At 38.1% G+C, this 19112-nt stretch overlaps 1 protein-coding gene and 1 long non-coding RNA gene across 5 annotated transcripts in view; one reads left to right on the top strand and one right to left on the bottom strand.

Annotated features, from left to right (window-relative positions):
• The window catches only part of LOC121296951 (adenosine receptor A2a-like), a 17037-nt gene extending 12558 nt beyond the window's left edge, over nucleotides 1–4479 (bottom strand). The window contains exon 1 of one of the 4 annotated variants that reach the window (XM_041222912.1): nucleotides 3701–4479. The gene's annotated coding sequence lies outside the window, so the exon portion shown is untranslated. Of the gene's footprint in view, nucleotides 1–3076; nucleotides 3171–3700 lie in introns of those variants that run through there. The other 3 variants (XM_041222913.1, XM_041222914.1, XM_041222916.1) reach the window with 3 other exon arrangements.
• Nucleotides 2090–19112, top strand: LOC121296952. Its single transcript, XR_005947121.1, has 3 exons — nucleotides 2090–2584; nucleotides 13605–13636; nucleotides 17547–19112. It is a non-coding gene; the product is annotated as an uncharacterized LOC121296952 (long non-coding RNA).

The following is a 19112-nucleotide window of genomic DNA, read 5'->3' as shown; positions in this document are numbered from 1 at the left end:
ATCCTTCAATATCTCTCTCTCTCTCTCTCAAATCATTCAAGAGCTTTCCAAACATTTACAAATGTTAATAATTCCGTGGGAGGCGTATTCAGATTTAGACCAAACCATTTTGAAGAGCATTTTACAGCATTCGAAGATGAATGAACTAGGATTGCTATACCTACCTTACTCCTCAAAATCAGCAGCTGGCACAAGCTGTTCTGAATTTAATGTTACTCAGCTTGTGTCATCTAGTCCATCTCTGTGTTTGTTACTTGGGTTAACCCTACTGCATACCAGGTCTAGCCTACTGCAGTACAAGCACTGGGAAAAAATACCATATCTTATTAATTTTGAAAGAATATCCATGTGTATCCCAGCACTAATAATTAGTTAACAATGGGAAAGCCTACGTGGAAAGGGACATAATTTCCAGTTAAAGTCCTCAGATAAGAGTCCACAAAATATATCTATGTGTAACTTCAGACATAGTTGCAAATCAGGCTATTCTCTAGAGTTTTACTGGACTAGCAACAGTGGGATAAGAAAGTTCTAGGCAGTGGCCAAAACAAATAAAGTACCAACATCGGTCCAAGATTGAAAAACCCTAAACTACTCTAACACTTCACAGTGTTACCAGTACTGACGTTCAAAAACCCTAAACTACTCTAAGACTTCACAGTGTTACCAGTACTGATGATAAGTTTTTATAAGTTTACCAGAGTAAATGCGTAGCACAGTGATAGCATGGTTAGCACAGGTAAGCAATGATAAAACTCAGAGAGTTGTGGTAAAGCATACAAACAAACATGTCAAACCATGGTAAATGTATGGTATGCATGTGGAAGCTGCACAATGACTGTGTTAAACTGTTGTAAAGGTAATGCTTTGATATGTCGATACACAAGGTTTTTTTTTTATTTCCAATTCGAGTTGAAGGTATACTGTAGGTCACAATGTACACGCAATTTGACTTGCTTGTTGCTGTCATAACTACCATTCATGTTACTCACACAGTGCTTCTGTAAATCACCCAATCTATAAACCTATAACTGAAACCATGACAACAGAGACCGTAGTTTTGAAGATTAGAAAAAGAAAAAAAAACAATGAACATGTCTGTCCACTTCAAAATTCACAAACAACGCGCTCTCTTTCTTAGTACTGTGTCACAAAATCAACACCACACTGAATACATTTGTTTTAAATGTAAATATGTGAGTTAAGTTTATCACCTAGTCAGTTTATACACTGTAATCCCTTATAAGTGATCAGAGAATTACTGTAATGGCTCACTTCCAGCGCTCAATATTGTGGTTGTGAGTCAGTAATTATTGAATAGCATTTGACAGTTATGTGGTCATTTCCATACAGAACAGGAACGTTCCATATGAAGCCACACTGCCATATATATATATATATATATATATATATATATATATATATATATATATATATATATATATATATATATATATATAGATAGATAGAGAGATAGAGAGAGAGAGAGAGAGACACACATACACACTATGAGACATAAATGCTTTACTTATCAAAGTATTCTGGAGGGGTAATAAAAAATAAATGCTGTTGATTTCTGAGTATCTCATTTAGAGTTGGGACAGGCACCTTGTGAATGTTGCTCACCCTGCTGAACCTAATCCCAAACTCCTAGATAGAACCCGATGTTGCCTGTTTAATCTGACAGAACAGAGGGAGGAGAGTGAGGTGCAGGCCAACACACACCAAATAAACACTTTTCAGTTGCACTGACAAAATCCTACTCTTTTATAACATCTGTTTGGATCGGAAAAGTACACCATGCTGTACTGTGCTACTACAGCAAAATATCTACTGCATCTAGCTGTTTGGTGATTTGCATGGGGTTATGACGGTTGCAGTGGGATGAACTACAGTAAAATAACATTTGGCACTGCATAGTGAGCTAGACTTTTGCCAACCGGGAAATGTGCTGTGTTAAGGCGAGACCAATTAGAAGATCACAACCATTAACTGTCAACTGCACTTAATATAGTGTGGATGTCGAGTGCAACTTTAGCGGTTCTTCAGTCAGCACTGAACAATTCCACATTCTACAGTCAAGCTAAACTACTGACAGGCGGGTACACTGTATCTCACATGTAATGTGGTGTTTTAGAGTTCATAAAATGACTAGTTTAACAGGTACACGGGGTAAACAAGTGTCCTAGTCTGAAGTGCGTCACACACGGTTTTTTTTTTTTTCTGGGAGACGCTTAATAGCAAAACGAATGCACTAAGCAAAATGAAGCACAGGGAGTGATGAAGACATTTAGTTCAAATACAACGATTTGTTGCACATTTTTACTAGTCAATATGTCTAGACGGTTATGAAATTTGAGACAAGATAAAGCCCATGCAAAGAGACAATCCTTCAATCAGTTAGCTAGATTTGCTTGCAAATCGACCCCATCAACACAAGCAGGGATATTCTTACTTTTTCTAATGGTCTTTCTGAGCGCAGTAAAACGATTAGATGGACTGTGGACACACCAAGAGGGGGGTACGCTTACAAAACAAACAGCTCTCCACTGACTAAATAATTTGTGGATCTCAGCTTAACTTGGTAAGTACCTGAATAGGTTTGTTTACCTTGTTTTTTTAATCGTTCAGGTACCTGGGAGTTATTGCATTGCAGTTCAAAGCAACACAAAGCCAGCTAAACAAGCCCCTCAATTAGGAGGCAGGTAACTTGTCCTAAGACTCGCAAGCTGATCACTCCTTCAACTAGACACATTCGCTTGATAAAACTCCCAGACACCGTACAGTAAATTCTTGCTTAGAGTTGCGTTTATAGAGCAACCTGTTGCTAGCATATCTTCATCTGCCGCTCTTCACATGATATAACCATTTTACTGATCATGGTACATGCACTACCGATTATATATTTTTAAATATACATTATTATTACTCTTCATGTATATTAAGGTAAACAGGCTATAATACACATAATGCCGGTAAACGTGACTAGAACACATAGATAAGCAAATATACATACACTAGTCGGCATAACAATTAAAACCAAACGGCTTTTTAAAAATATATGACACTTTCTTACCATTAAGGCGTGTGTACATGGCAATACATCTAGCTAGTTTTGGGTTGTATTGAAATACTGTGCGAGCAATGCAACTCTGTCAGTTTCACTGATGATGATGTCAGCACAAGGGACAAGAAAGTCATTCACTGCGTGTGTAACTGAGGGGTTAAACTCCACCTTTTTGTTTTTTGTCCCTTAAAGCAAGCAAGCAATAGTCATGTACGTGTAATTTGGGTGTACAGCTAGCTGCCTAACCTAGTCCCCACCTATACCGCAGGGTACATTCTGTCATTTTCTGCAGCACGATCTAGCTTTGCAGTCAGGAAATTAGGCATTCTCACCTACCTAATTTGTTCACGATACATAAATACCTGCTATACTTTATGGAATTACCTTTACATGAGTTCCGCAGAACAAGTCTAAAGAACGTTTCGCTTCTGCATTGCTGTTCACTACCCATACGAGAGAATTACAGTGTACTGCAAGAGCCAATGTGTAAGGCTGTTCGGTTGTAGTGTGGTATTAAATTAAATAATTATTTAATTGTTGTTTTTACACAATTTAGAATCTACTTTTTATTAAATACTTTAACTAATGATTACTATAACGTGTGGTTATATAAAAAATACAGATATTACATACCTTTAAAATCCCCCCCCCCAAAAAAGACTTCTGATAAAGTGATCTAAAAAAAAAAAAAAACACCCTTAAGGTAAAATTGTTTATGGTCAATGTCTTTTTGTAAGCTTATTCGATTATGAAAAATCATTAAAAAACAAAAAAAAAAAAAACATTTTTTTTTAAAAATCCTCTGAATTTTGATGTTGACTTCCAGATTTGAATGAATAGCAGATCTTTCTTGGCAGATTTTAAATCACCTGGAATTAATAAACAAACAGATACACCTTTTTCTTATTTGATGTATTCCTTTGCCCATCTTATCTTATGCTAAAGTTATTTTCGTCTGCAAAATTCCATTCAATATCGATGGAACTAGAATATGTTCTTTGATAGAAGTTTTGGCTACATCGTTTCAATTTGACGCATTGTCTTTAGATTAGCTTGCTCTTCAAACTTAGTTTTCTGTCTATTTATTTATTTATTGGTTGTGAGTTAGAACACAGAAAGAAATATTTTCCACCTTTGCAGTTCGCACTTTGGAGATCCTGATCAAGTTAATTTATAGCAGAAAAAAAGCATAATCACATAAGGCTTTTGGATCCTCAGCATGATTGTTATTAGTAGATTTTCCGCAGATCCCTGTTAGTTTGATAGACTTGTTTCCTCTGCTATTCGTTGATTCGGGTTTCTGTTTGCTCAGTCACTCACACGCGGTCACTTGCACATCTTTAACCCGGCTGATTTTCTTTCTGAGTTTGGAGCCAAGCTTCAGGTTTTGAAGAAAGCAGAATTAGCCAATCAGCCGCAGACCCCTGCAAATACCACGTGATACAGACGATCCTCGAATCTGGGTGCGGTGATCGACACGGTCTCTTTATTAATATTATAGTACATTTATGCTGCACTGTGTTGTGTAAATAATGCACTGATCTATACAATACCGGAATTGCGCTTTTAAACCTGATTGTAAGTATTGAATAAGCAAATTAATACTCTTTACGGCTATTCAAACATGGTTTTAGGGTATTAATACAGTACCTTCGATTGATGTGTAGCTGTTACACAAAATCAGACTTATTCTGTAACTTTGTTAACGTCTGTGATTTGTGCTTCATCCCACACATGGAAGCCTCCGGTTTCAGTGTGTGTGAAACAAGAAACTGCCGTGGGTGGGCAATCTGCTTCAGAGATCTTTTAAACAACACAAAACAATGTAAACTTTAATTCAACAAGGAGGGAGTAAAAGCAGTCTTAACGAGATATAGAAAACACGTCTGGAAGGAAGGTACAGGTGCCTTAAACATTATTTTTTAAATGGGGCCCTAGCATTAATCAGCTGGATTGTTAAGATTGTTATTTGACTTGTCAATCAGGTCAGAAGGTAAGTTGACACTATTTTAAAAGCCCATATTAAAACAGTTTTATTGCACATTAGTAGTCTTTTCCCTATTCTGTCCTTTATGACATCCTACTGCTGCAAGCAGTTTCTGAGGGAGTATACCTGCAGTGTTTGGGTTATAGAGGTTTGGCTGGCTTGTTTCCAAGAGAGAACCATGTGTCTCTATAGCTCTAACTTTAAACAAACTGGACTGTCAACAAGGTTTGCTTTTCGATAATATAATTGAATGCCCAGAAGGCTGATCTGCCCATACTTGAGGTTGCCTCCTGTCTCAAGGTGTTTGGCTTTTTTCATGCATGTATAATCCCACCGGAGGCCAGTGTTTGGCTCAACATAGCTTCCAGTGCACCTCACAAAAATCAATCACTTCTGTAGTCTCACTTGTAGCTTTTGCCACTGCCCCCATCTTCATGTGCACTGCATTCACTTTCATTAACACATACAGAACAAAACAAGCCAACCTAGCCATGCACAGAAGTGGAATGTTGTACTGAATGTCCCCCTGTCAGGGTCGATTTCTCGCTTCTGCTCACTTCTCCTTTGTCCCTGAGTTTCGTCTGCAGCGTATTGTGTTGCTGGTATAAAAAATGGACTTCTGTTCTGTCTCTCTCTCTCTCTCTCTCTCTCTCTCTCTCTCTCTCTCTCTCTCTTTATAAGGGGGGGGGGGGCTGTGAAGTCATCTGATCACTGCGCTGCTCTCTCTCTCTCTCTCTCTGTAGATATACACAGGATACCCATAAAGAATTGTGTTTTGTTTTTTTAATCCAACTTATAGGGAAACTTATTTAATGCTATGTTTTTGTTTTGTTTTCCGTTAGTAACGTATGCATGTTTTGTTTGGCTCTCTGAGAATTTCATCCAAGTAGCTGGACAATTCTTCTTTATTAAGAAATTACTGTAAAATAGATAAATAATCTATTTTAATCCCGTATACTATTTAAAATATTTATGAATTACAGTACAGGGAGTAAAACGTGAATCCCTAGTCACCCCATCACTGCAGTTAAGCATTTTGAAGATCATTATACAGTAATTCCAATTTCCCATTTAGGATTCATGACAAGAAAATAATGCCCCTGCTATTTTGGTATCACTCGAGAATGAAATGTATGGTGCTGTTTTTTTGTTTTTTGTTTTAATAACTGAATAATTTTAGCTCTTCGTTCCAAGAAAGAATCTGTAAGATAAGGAGCTAATTCTTGCATTCCGTGATTCCACAGAAGAGAGACAGACTGCAGCTGTGTGGGTCTGCAACCATGGTGGAACCTCTTGATTGGAGCACAGGAAATAGCGATACAAAACAACATGCATTGAATTATATAGGTTTGGAAATTAAGTCATGTTGGATATTGTCTTTTTTGTGTACTCATTAGGAACTGTATGTGTTGGTAACTCTATACCAGGAGTACCCCCTCCATGTGAGAGCTCGATGTTGACAGCAGACATGATTATGACCAGTCTGTAGTAGGTTAGTGGGGAAGGGCGGGTGAACAAAAAGGAAATCGAGAATCATACAGAACGCACAGTTGCATGCAGGCAATGTATCCCTTTTCAAAGAGATACATCTTGCAGAACCAAGCCGTCATCTAATCAAGGGAAAAGCAGCTTGAGAAATTGAAAAGCACTGGCATCTCCATAGAGCACAATGGTGGACAATGACAGGATGTTACTGGTGAGGCAGAAAGGCCTGGGGCTACAAGGGATCAACTGTCCACAGGAATTCTTTATTGTCAGTGTAGAATATCATAAAGCTTATGCTCAACCTGGTAACCAGAGAGAGAGAGAGAGAGAGAGAGAGAGAGAGAGAGAGATATGTGACGTCTTTTGTTTTATTTAATCTACATTTAAATGTCAATCTGGTAGAGATAAAATATCTCTTTCAAACAACCCACTGTAACCCAAACACAGGCTAGAACAGGCTCATAGCACAGCTCGGGAGAGCACGCAGCTTCATTGTTTCTTTAAACTAGGCCATGATATAGAACCGTCACGAGAGGATCCACAGCACTGTGAGACTCTGGGAACATGTACGTGTAATAGAAAGCATGCTCTTCTAATTCTTGAAATTAGAAAAAAAAAAACACACACACACACACACACAACACTTACTGAATCCGAACGCATGTTAAAAAAAAAACAATGTTTCACTATGCTATTGATCTAAACTAGGTGCTTACATACAGTTGTCCTTTAAAGGGATGGTGGCTAACTTGGATTGAAGGCTAACTGCTGTTTGAGTTGACAGTGCTTTGATTTGACTATTTAAGGGGATCTGTATAATGTGCAGAATGCAGATTGTTCAGCACATTGCCTTACGCGAGGCTGTGTGTGTGTATATGTGTATATGTATATTTATATATATATAAAATAAAAATGTGTGTGTTGAAAAACTTGTGAGGAATTACTGTGTGCTAACACCCATGTTAAACACTGGAAAGGTTGTAAAGGTTCCATCAAAAGGCCACTGTCTCCAGATCTTAAGGCTGCTGTTCACAGGCTTCACTACAAAAACAGTAGACATGACCCAGGTGACCAAAGCAGATCCAGTGACTTCACCATCACTCTCTTTTCCAGCATGACAAAAACAGGAACTGAAAACGCACAAGAGGAATTCCTAAAGCACAAATTAATGACTTTTTTCAATCATGGGGACAAATAACAGAGTGCAAGCTACAAACTCTCTGCCAGACGACAGCTTGTGTAAATCCTGTGTAACTAGCACAGGTTTATTTTTCCCCTCACTCATTACACCTCGTTATTCTTCCAGATCTTGCACGATTTCTAAAGTGGGCATCATTTTATAGCAGGATTGTGCTGAAAAACTGGCAAAAAAAAAAAATCAAAAAAATCAAAATTCAAGTGAAATGACATCCATCCGTGTCTGATAATCATTTTCAGTTTTACATGGAAATGTTCCTGCTACTGAAACTACCTTTAGTGCATGTAAACAATGTGCTGTGTGAAGCAGGAACGCTGCTATATTTTACTGTAAAATACAAGCCATCAAAATGCTGCTAATCGGCACACCAGCACAGTGCAATTACCTGCACAATAGTTGTAGCAATGCGATTCAGATATTGATGATTAGCTTGCAGTATTGAGCAGCGTACAGAGAATAACATTGTTCATAGTTGTAGTCTATGGCTCTGTGTAACATGATGGTTTGTGATGGGTTATTGTAGTGCCTGTTTACGGAGACATTAAAAGGCATTCTGCCCAACTTGACTTTGTTTCTTTTTTCTGCTAGCTCTTAATTCAATTCATATCCATCCCATTAGAGGTGCTGGTCATAAAACACTGCTGTGTTTTTATTTATGTATCTATATATTTATTTTTATCCACTTCTAATTACTTTGTTCCTCACAAAACACAGTGAGTTGTGAACTTTAAAATTAAAAATCCCATGCTTGTGAGTAACAGATGGGCAGACAGATTTAGGTGAGAAACGATGTCAATGCAAACAATAATACAAAATAAATGTTTGCCAGTCAGCTGGGAGTTTAATGCAGCAGCTAGTCAGGAAGCAGACATTCCTTTATGTGGAGCATTTTTCAAATGAAAGATGCAGTGTTGTTATACCTTTATTTTAGTCTTGTTGATTGTTTGTGTTCCAGGGTGGTAATAAAATATAATTTTGAACTTCAAGTTTGACATTTTCTGTTAGTTAAAAAAAGGCTGTGTATGTGTGTGTGTGTGTGTGTGTGTGTAATATATACAGTGCCTTGCAAAAGTATTCAGACCCCTGACCAATTCTCTCATATTACTGAATTACAAATGGTACATTGAAATTTCGTTCTGTTTGATATTTTATTTTTAAAACACTTAAACTCAAAATCAATTATTGTAAGGTAACATTGGTTTTATGTTGGGAAATATTTTTAAGAAAAATAAAAAACTGAAATATCTTGCTTGCATAAGTATTCAACCCCTGTGCTGTGGAAGCTTCCAGTTTGCACCGATGAAAGAAATTGCCCTAACGAGGACACAATTACCTTACCATTGGCCTCCACCTGTGAACCATTAAAGTTGCTGTCACATTTTCTGGATAAAAACCCCACTGTTTAAGGATCATTGGTAAGGCTGTGAATCTGAAGGAAAATGAAGACCAAAGAGCATTCTACAGAAGTTAGAGATAAAGTAATACAAATGCATAGATTTGGGAAAGGGTACAAAATAATATCCAAGTGTTTGGATATCCCAGTGAGCACAGTTGGATCAATAATCAGGAAGTGGAAGCTGCATCACACCACCCAGGCACTGCCAAGAAATGGCCTTCCCTCAAAGCTCAGCGCTCAAACAAGAAGGAGACTTGTGAGAGAAGCCACAGAGAGGCCAACAATCACTTTGAAGGAGCTACAGAGTTCAGTGGCTGGGAGTGGAGTAATGGTGCACCTGTCAACCATATCAAGAGCTCTGCATAACACTGGCCTGTATGGGAGGGTGGCAAGAAAGAAGCCGTTACTCAAAAAGTACCATCTGAAAGCACGTCTGGAGTTTGCCAGAAAGCATGAGAGTGACCCAGCTGCGATGTGGGAAAAGGTTTTGTGGTCAGATGAGACCAAGATAGAGCTTTCTGGCCAAAACTCAAAGCACTATTTGTGGCACAAACCTAACACTGCCCATGCCTCAAGACACATCATCCCTACAGTGAAGTATGGTGGTGGCAGCATCATGCTGTGGGGATGCTTCTCATCAGCAGGGACTGAGCATCTTGTTACAATTGAAGGAAGAATGGATGGAGCAAAATACAGGAAAATACTGCAAGAGAATCTGCTTCAGTCCGCTAAAAAACTGAAGCTTGGGAGGAAATTCACCTTTCAGCAGGACAATGATCCCAAGCACAAGGCCGAAGCAACATTGGAGTGGCTCAAGAACAAAAAGGTGAATGTCCTACAGTGGCCCAGTCAAAGTCTTGATCTCAATCCCATTGAGAATCTGTGGCACTATCTGAAAATTGCGGTCCACAAGCATCGTCCAACCAACCTAAACAACCTGGAGCAAATCTGCCAAGAAGAATGGGCCAAAATCACTCCGACACTGTGAGCAAAGCTGGAACATACTTACCCCAAAAGATGTAAAGCTGTTATTGCAGCGAAAGGTGTCTCTACCAAATATTAATGTGTGGGGGTTGAATACTTATGCAAGCAAGATATTTCAGTTTTTTATTTTTCTTAAAAATATTTCCCAACATAAAACCAATGTCACCTTACAATAATTGATTTTGAGTTTAAGTGTTTTAAAAAAAAAAAAACGAACAGAATGAAATTTCAATGTACCATTTGTAATTCAGTAATATGAGAGAATTGGTCAGGGGTCTGAATACTTTTGCAAGGCACTGTATATGTGTGTGTAATATATATATATATATATATATATATATATATATATATTTAAACACACACTATATATAAATAAATCATGTCTGCTAGTTAACAGTTTGGGCACACTTACAAAGGTCAGATGGAAGTCTGTGACATTGTGTTTCACACAGAGAGAAGGGCATCTCTCTTCAAAGTGCCGTGCAAGTCAGCTGTGACAGCATCCTGCACATAAATATACAATTGTATTCGATCACATTTTGAAAACTGTTTACATGATCTCTACTACTGGGTATAAGAAATTGTCCTGACTTTCAAAAGAAACATATATGCATTAGAAAGAATAGCATAAGTAGGATACTTAGCATGGTACAACTATAGATACGGTGATTGAAGAGACTATAGATTGGTATATAAAATACTAATTACAATGTAATTCGTCCAAGGTTCTGTTCTGTCTGAGAAAGGAAAGCCATAAATCTGTTTTGTCTACCAAACCTTGATCAAATACTGCGATCCAGTATAACATTGTGCACAGCTATTCTCTCTTCCTCCTCCAACTATTATACTATACTGTTTATTTATCCACTGGCACTGGTGGATTTGCTTTTAATGATAACGAAGCTCAATGTTTACCAATCGCCTGACCAGCAGCCAGCCATGTGATGAGGGATTTGGAAGACTTTCCTGTCCGGATCACATCAGACATCCTAGCGTCATAACAAAACCTAACCTTCCTTCTAACACTTAAACTTTGATCCATCTGCAGTTTGCACTGCAATCGAATAAGTGAAATGAAAGGGGCCTGTGCCAGGATTATAATGGAGGCGCCACTTATTTTGGAAAATGTTTTCAAAGGAGAGCTAGTGTGAAAATCTAACTAATTTGATGTTTTCAACAATGTTGCACATTACAAGGGTAATGTATCTATGTATTTTATGATGTTTATAACATGAATTGTATGATTTTGTTGTTGTTGTTTTTTTTTTTTTTTAATTGATTACCTGATGTTTACATCAAATGCATTCTCTACGACTTCAAAGGGAATATGCTGCTTCACCGGCAATTGCTGTGAACCTACTGACTCTTGTTATGAAGTGTTACCTAGATTGCAAACAGACTGGCATTTCCAAAACAGCATCTGGCCAGGCATCTCCACCAGTAGACCGTGGCTCTTCTCTTAGTGTCTTATCAGGATAACATTCCACCACAGCAATGGACACTTATCTACGAAAAAAGACTTCACATAATTTGCTAACGTGATATATGTACTGTATCATGAATCAGGTCATCTGCAGGTTTCTGCAGTGTGCTGCCAATACATCAGAAATACTGTGGCTGTGTTTTTCCTGCCTCTGGGTACTGTGGTATAGTTTCATGTTGTCTTTTTCTTTCTCAATACATTATTTCATCCTTTTGCTCGATACTCAAACGGGATTGTGGAGTGCCAAGTAAGGTCAAAATAGGATCCTGGAAAAGGGAGTTCAGCACATTTTTTCCTGCGTTGTAAATTCTTTCAAGGAATTTCTTTTGGAATCAAAAGGAAATGCCTTGAGTTTCCAAAGGAAAGGTCTGAACTTCAGTGGAGAGTTTAGCTGTTAAAAGGAAATGCAGGATGCTAGGACTCGGTGTTGCGCTAAGCCAATTCCGTGCTGAGATGCAAGTGCCCTCATTCCCTCATCCTCCAACCTATGCCTGTGTTTCTGTAGCACCTTTAGTGAGGTCCAGCTCAACGTGCTGTGCGACGTTTTCAAAAAATAAAACCAGACTCTGAAGCCTTTGGGGGGGGGGGGGGGGGGGGGGGGGTTTCGAGGCATGTTTGTTTATTCCTTAAAGAGAAAGTAGCTGGAAATGGTTGCTTTTTAATATTTCCTTTACTGGTGTTTGAATCCTTCTGAATGGTTGTTTTCTGTGGTTCCCATAATGCGTTCTTATTTCTCTAAATCAGGCTTTACCTGGCTTTGTGTTTGTCTGGAGAAGTGCTGGGACTAAAGTCTTTTAAAAAAAACTTCAGGAGTTGACAGAGTGGTTTCTCAATTGCAGGGTCAAGCACCTGTAAACATTCCCCTTCAGCATCCAGGCTTTTGCAACACACAGTTTAAGGAGTTAACTGCATTGTTTTCTCATTTACACTGGTTCATGCATTATGGCCATTCCATTAATAATGCTGGATACAAATATCTTCTGGAGACGACTGGCTATTTTTCAAAATGACAAATCCCTGGATTCCTCTCCTAGTCAAGCACATGTCCCAGTGTGTAATAAATGCTGCACCTGCCCTATCTGAAATAAGGAAGCCATTCCTTCAGACAGTCAAATGCATTACCAGGAAATGTATAATTCAAGGGTCATGCATCACTTTTGGCTTAGAGAAAAAAAAAAAAAGTCTGCCATTAAAACTAGCACTGGATAATACAAACAAAAACAACTGTACTGCCAACAAGGTCTACAGCTGTGGCCAAATGTTCTGCATGCATCTCCTATCATTTTAGGAATGAGACCAAAAACTACAATGAAAAGAGTCTACCGAAAGCCATACTAATAGTACAGTATTTCATGTTAGATTTCCAAATGACACATTTTTCCAATTTGTCAGATTTTCGTGAAGTATATGGAAAACTACAAAGCTGTATGTAATTAAATATGTCAATGCAACATTATTCGATATTGCAAATGCAAAATGTTTGGCCATAGATGTGGGTAAAATTGAACTTCTTTGGGGAACTCTGCAGCTTTAGACAATGGTAGGAAATCTATTTGGAAATGTGTCAGCTGGTCCCTTCAAAACTAGTCTAAATTTAAAAATAATAAAACTGATTAAAAAAAAAAAATAAAACAAAAAAAAAAAAAAACCCATTGGTACATGAAATGGTTTGTGTTAAACACAAAGATGAAGTTAGCCTTGCCCAGAAGCATTGAGGTTGGCTTCAAATGTATTGGTAAGCGTTGATGAGGAATTTGTCTTGTTTGACGATCCAGAAAGTGACCATCTCTGGTCTCACGAATGCTTCCACATGACAGAGTTTCCTTTTCTAATGCCTCTCATTACAGCTGGTAACCCCACTCAGAGTATGCCCAAGATTAATACTGTAGTAATTAAAGTCGCAGTACCGCTTACAAGTACTGAGAAACTGCAAAGACATATTCACCAAAAACAAGTTTTGCAATGCAATTTACATGTTTTTTTGTTTGTTTATTCATTTAACAGGAACTTTAGCACAGACTCAGGAAGTCCTTAAGGTAAGATACACTTGTTTTTTTTTTTTAATTTAGTTTATTTTTCATATATTTATTTTTATATAGCGCCTTTAACAGTGGACCATCATCACAAAGCGCTTTACAAAATACGAGACTAGGGTGTGTGAACTATGCATCAGCTGCAGAGTCACTTACAAGCATGTCTCACCCAAAAGGCAGACAACGAAGAGGTTAAGTGACTTGCTCAGGGTCACACAATGAGTCAGTGGTTGAGCTGGGTACCTCTTGGTTACAAGCCTGTTTCTTTAACCACTGGAACACACAGCCTCCTATTGATCATCACACATCTAAGGCAGTTCTAAAAATGTAAATGTTTGAAATCTGTGAAAATCTGATTTATTTTATGTTTTCAACAAGAACTACGCATTACAAAGGTAAAATGATGTTATGATGTTTTAACATCTCTAGATGTCATTATAATTCTATTCTATGATGATAGAATTTAAAAACAATAAACAGCCCTGTGTATAAAAGGTGTATCTGGATCCCACAGGATACACACCCTCTTGGACTCCGTGCACATTATAATTGAATGTTTCTTATTCGTTATTAAAAGTTCTCTGTAGTTGATTTGATTTCTTTGGGTCTCAATCATCAGCAGTTCAAAGGGGAATTCAATCCAATTAACAGAATTCTCTAAGGTCATAAGAGGTTATACATTTTCTATCAAAGTTACAAAAAAATGAATGTCAGCCAGCCTCAAGCATTAATTGATGCTACCAATTGCTTGAATGCACAGTACACTTATTTATGTCTAATAAAAGATGTCCTGTACTCCCACAGGCTGAAAACATGCCATTAAATGATGCCTGGTACGGTACTGTATATGTTCAAACAGCAATCACAATCATAACGCCACCTATTTAAAGTATTGAAAGCTGTCTTGAACTAGGCCCCATGCTACTCAGTATGGCCGTCTGTGTCGGGTCTTATTGCTTAAACATGCTTCAGTCAGCTTGTTATGTCATTTTCTGCAGTCGCCGGACAATAAGAGATTGACCGCCATTGCCTACAGAGGGTGGGTTATTGCACAAGGATAGTGGGCAGGTTGCCTGGCTACTGCAAACCAAACGCATTCATCTACACACAGACGTCCACAGCACTGTTCACTTATCTAGCATGCCTACTTTTCATTGACTTGATTTTTAAAAATAGATTTGGCAAGTGTCTTTGTTTTACTCCCCTAAATGATTTTTAAGTGTTTATATTGCCATGGGCTTTAATGATTACATGATGACAACAAATTTGTGTTTTGGTCTGCCTGCTGTAAAATATTAATGTCATGCACATGGTTCAGTTCAGTTTTGATTAATTTTGCTGTTCTGGATTCCTGCCATGTACCATTGGATTAAACTGATTATTATTTTCTGGCAAATGTCATTACACTGTTTTACAAGCTCACTTGTCCATTTAACTGTGATTAAACTCTCATTAAAATATATATAAAACAGACTTGCAATTATTAATGAACTAAAACTAAAAAGGTTTAAAACCTGGAATCATGCAACAGAATACAGATTTGTCATTTTGATTGCCCAGGACTGACTGGCTGAAGCGCATCATATTTTTAATTGAGAGGATCCAGCATGTGTCCAAATCTACACCGAGACCAAAATGCAAGTCAGTGGCTGAGCCTGAAGTGCTTTTATAACCTTAGACATCTGCTGCAGCAGACAATGTGCAAGCCAACTGGAAGCCTGTTTGTGGGTAGTGAGAGAACGGAAACCAAAACAGTGTGCAGTGCACCAATTTGTGATCTGCATGATCTGCACCAGTAGTGGCCAGTTTACTTCTCCTGATTAACTGGCTTCACACTGCAAGATCTTTTGATAGGGACATATTTGAACTCCTATCATCAGCCCAAGTTAGTTTAATTAGCTATTATGGGGTAATGTTCCACTGCACAATAGCATTTTTTTCATTGTTGTTTAATAATGATGTAACAGTTCAAAAAAAGATCTGATAATGGTTTTAACGTAGCTTAGACATTTGTATCAGTTCAATACATTTCCAACAACAAATGCGTATATTTGTATACAAAAAAACCAAAACCCAGTTAAGTAATAAAGTAATACATAACTTTTATAATTACTACTGCCATACTGTTGCCTTTTTGGCAGACGACATGAAAACAAACACACACACAAATACTAACTCAAACAGAAAGAAAGCCTTAGCGGTCTCATTATACATTCAGGAAGATATTAAAAAAAAAAAACAACATAACATACGAAATACTAAGTTACTGATAGACATCATTTTGCAAAATGAATAAGAATGGTGACTAAGTTGTCACCTTTCATTGCGTAAGTCTTCGGCTAAATAAGTTAGATACAGCATCCTCTTTTAATGGATTACAAGGCAAACGGTAATTGATTGTGCGAAATCAAACCTGTAGCATCATTAGTGTGCAGAACTTGAAATGCTCAACTGTTAAGTATTTTACCCCAATGTAGCAACCCACTGTAGCCCGCAATCGGACCACAAATTAAGCCAGTAGATTTGACACACTGCCAATATTGGTAGTTTTGGAAAACTACTGTAGTGAGATATATTCAAAGCTAACTATTTCCAGAATGTTTTGAAGGGTTAAATATAATATGATGTTCATGAAACTAGATTCTTGTTAGTTTCCTTAAACTATACTTACTCCTCCAAAAAATAACTTAAAACAAAAAAAAAAAAAGAATGACTGATTAGCAGTTTTTGCAGCATTTCTCCAGTTCTGTATTGACAAGTTTTACAGGCTACAGCTGCTGCAGGTTTAGCTGCTGTGTGCCAGTAATCCAAAGAGAGGCTGCTGCATCCTTCGCAGTGGATGTCCAAAGTCATGCAATAAATAAAATAGATGAAGCAGGCCATCACGGTACATCCTGCCAGGCCATGTTGATTCACTAAACCCTTTAGCTCCTGGTGCAGTAATAGTGAAAGTGGTTCTTTGTGACCAAACCAAGACCAATCCTCATGCAAACCCCTGTGCAGTAAACTGAACTAAACAAAATGTGTTCCATAGGCACCTGAGATGGCTGGAGGATGGTTGTACTTTAGACATGTACTGCCCAAAAAATTAGACGTACAAGAGACAGTGTATATAGATGTTAAACATAACTTGAACCAAGAGGTGCGCGGAACCGAGTGTCGGTCCACTGAAGCCGACTAACATAGAGGCTTGACTGGCAGACTCCTTGTAACATTAAAAATATACATCATCCCTACTGGCTGTGTTATGTCTTTCAAGCTCCAGAATCCGAATGATATTTAACTCCTCTAAATGCTTAAAAACAGACAGGCCCCGAGCTCGGCGTACTGCTTATCTTCATGTGGGGAGTCAAGTAATGTTTAACAGCCTAACGCTTGCATGGCCTGGCAGTGGAATACAGATATAATATTTTAATTTCAATGATTGCTATCAAAAAAAAAAGCTAAGCTCTGAATCATCAAAGCTATTAAGGCAGAAAGACAATTTTATCTAAACATATCGTTTCAAAGGATCCAGTTCGAACCCTCTTCTAGGTGCCTTCGTAAGCGGCAGCTTATATCCTGGCTGGCAGGTAGGCTCAGCAATGGCAGAAACCATGTGTGAAATCAGAAAAATAGCTTAACTTTACAGTCCACAAAAAAAGCATGGTCCAAAAGGTAACTGTAAGGATTTTAGGAAAAAATGTATAACTACCCTTTAAAACAGAGTGCTTTCTCCCACCCCACCCCACCCCAAAACATTCCCCCACCCAATTAGCACTAATCTTGTGCTTCATTTATTTTCTTTTGATCTATAGTGTGACCACAAAAACAGTATTATTCCAAGGGATTCGCCCACGATTGCTATAGTCAAGGTTTAATAATGGCTGTAGAAAAATAACCAGTAACTTCTATCTTTTTATCTTCTACACAGATCCGGCGACCTGAACAGGTCTTCAGCAGCATGTGAAGTGGCTTTACAGAATTGTGTGCCTGTGCAGAAACCATCCAATTTCCTTTAACATTTCCACCAAACATTCATATTCTTAAGTTAAGGCATCATTATTTTTTAAGTTCTGTATTTAATATATTAGTGGCATAGTTAATTAAATCACTGCAAGCTTTGTTTTATTTTTGTCCTTTTTAAAAAAAAAAAAAAGAGCCAGGATTCAGGCATTTCCTATCACAGCCCACACTCATGCCTCGCAATACTGACATCTGGGGTTATTGCTGATGCCTGATTTGATTCATTTTTCACATTTGGAAACCACAATAAATTGTAAATTTGTGGTTTCTACCAAATATGTAATTCCCTAAATACTTTAATTCCTCCAGATGCTTGTATAGTACAGGAGGGACTGTGTAAGAGATCTGTAGAATGGGTTACAGCATTGTGAACTTGAAGCCCTGAGGTGGGGGCACTACTGCATGCGACTGAGCTGCCATTGCCCCATGGACTCCACAAAACACACTGGATGCCAATGCTTCGCTGCAATGATGACTTGTCTACATTTGGTTGTCGGGAGTCCGTGAAAAACAATGGATTTGTGTTGCCGTGGAAACCAGTAACAGAATGAGAAGGGAACACAAAAACAGACAGTAAAATAAACCCTAAAAACAAGAGCGGTCCATGTCAGTTTTTTTTTTTGTCCTAGCGATATTAAAATCACATCCTTGTGTAACACTGGCTTTTTAAAAAGTGTTTGTTATTATGAACTATAACAACAACCCAGTGTTTGGTATTGATGACTACAGCATCCACAACACAAAAGCCCCAACTTCACAATAAGAAAATTACAATTTTGGCTTGAGGCTGGCATTCTCACTTCCACTTGTAAGTTATTTTGTGTGAAATTTTCCCATTATCAGCTGCAAAGGAGAAATAGGTAAAAAGGGTTAATGGGTTTCACCCAGCTTTAACAGACAAGTGATTTTAAGACTAAGGCAGGGGTGCTGCACCTCCTGCATTATGGTTGGCAAGTCAGGCAGGTGGTTTATTCATTCAGGTGACACACTTGCTTAGCATCTGGGGAAATAGCTTTTTAGATGTGCTGCTTTTTGTTTTTAAGCAAGTTTCAAAATGCTTTAAGTGTTTAAAGAAAGTGTGAATGGTAAAATGGCCCCGTGTGAAACTATGAACTGCCACTGCAATCAGAAATGAGGCAGTGCAAAGGTGAGTGGGCAGGACTTGACTACATTGTACCATGGTTTACTATGAACCGTGCTGCATCTAAAAGGTCGTACCCTATAAGATTAAAGCCTGCTGCATTAGAGCGCAGAGGTTCCATCTGGCTATTTCCTGTGCTAGTGTTTTCAGTACTAAACTGGGATTTCAGATTGATGGAAAACTTCAAGGCAGTGCTAAAGCAGCAACAAACTAGAAGCTGCTGCTGCTGCTGCAAAATATATTTTTTTACGCTGCTTTACCGAAGTTGGAAAAAGCGTTTGCTACTCTTTAAATCATCCTCCAAAAAAGGATTTTAGTCGTCCATCCGTCCCC

Source organism: Polyodon spathula, chromosome 22 (genome assembly GCF_017654505.1).
Source record: "Polyodon spathula isolate WHYD16114869_AA chromosome 22, ASM1765450v1, whole genome shotgun sequence".
NCBI classification, from domain to species: Eukaryota; Metazoa; Chordata; class Actinopteri; order Acipenseriformes; family Polyodontidae; genus Polyodon; species Polyodon spathula.
This window is presented reverse-complemented; position numbering and strand designations above follow the sequence as displayed.